Below are 1,455 nucleotides of genomic sequence, written 5' to 3' on the forward strand. Positions count from 1 at the left end.
AATTTTGTCCCAGGATGGAACATGCCTAAAGTCTCATTCATATTTGATTTAGATGATTCAGAAGATGGGATTTTGGACTTGGAGTTGAGACTTTAGGATGATGTGATGGGGTGAATGTGTTTTGCATGTGGCAAGGACATAAATTTTTTTTGGGGGGGGGCAAAGGGTAGAATGGTATGGATTGAATTATGTCCCCTCAAAATATATGTTGTAAATCCTAACCTCCATGTCTGTGGTTATAATCCCATTTGGGAATGGTTTATCTTTGTTATGTTAATGAGGCAAGATTAGTGTACACTGTACCTTGAGTCAATCTCTTTTTAGATATAAAAGAGATTAAACAAGCAAGTCAGGAAGCAGAGATGGGGAAAGAGAGATGCCAAGCCACATGAAGACTGCCCAGAAGCAGAAGTTCAGAAGAGACAAGGACTTTCCTCCAGAGGCAAGAGAGAGAAAGCCCTCCTCTAGAGCCAGCACCCTAAATTCAGACTTCTAGCCTCCTAAACTGTGAAAGAATAAAATCTGTTTGTTAAAGCCATTCACTTGTGGTATCTCTGTTACAGCAGCACTAGATAACTAAGACAGGCCCCAAGATTCCAAGTCAGGTAAAGGTGGAGGAACCAGCAGAGAAGATTGAGAAAGAACAGTCAAGGGTGAGCAGGAAAACCAGTAGAGAGTGAAGTCACAACACCTAAACCAGGAGCAGGTTTTGGATAAGGTCAAGTTGGATGAAGACACTGGCTGTGGCTACTCATGCGGTTACTCATGATATTAACAAGGGCATTTTTAGTATCTTACATACTCATTTCAACTATTGTGCTGTTAGTTGTCATCTAGTCGGTTGCGACTCTTACGCATAACAGAACAAATGTTGCCCAGTCCTGCACCAACGATCTTCATGAACCTTCGTATGTTTGAGCCCATTGTTGTGGCTAATGTGTCAACCCATCTCATCGCAAGTCTTCTTCTTTTTCACCGACCCTCTACTTTAATAAGCACGATGTCCTTCTCCAGAGACTGGTCCCTCTTGATAACATGGCCAAAGTACATGAGACAAGTCTTGCCATGCTCACTTCTAAGGAGCATTCTGGTTGTATTTCTTCTAAGATTGATTTGTTCCTTCTTCTGTAAGTCCATGGTAAATTCAATATTCTTCCCCAATGCCACAATTCAAATACATCAATTCTTATTCTACCTTCCTTTTCCGTTGTCCAGTTTTTGCATTCATATGAGTCTACTGAAAAGACTACGGCTTCAGTTAGACACACCTTAGTCATCAAAGTGACATCTTTGCTGTTTAGAACTTTAAAGAGATCTTTTGCTAGATTTGCCCAATGCAGCATACGTTGTTTGATTTCTTGACTGCTGCTTCCATGGGCACTGATAGTTGATCTGCTGGGGGAATGGTCTGCCTCTACACCTCCCATCCAGGCTGCCTAAGTAAAAGCCCAGAAC

The sequence above is a fragment of the Trichechus manatus genome, unplaced genomic scaffold (genome assembly GCF_000243295.1).
Source record: "Trichechus manatus latirostris isolate Lorelei unplaced genomic scaffold, TriManLat1.0 scaffold00002, whole genome shotgun sequence".
NCBI classification, from domain to species: Eukaryota; Metazoa; Chordata; class Mammalia; order Sirenia; family Trichechidae; genus Trichechus; species Trichechus manatus.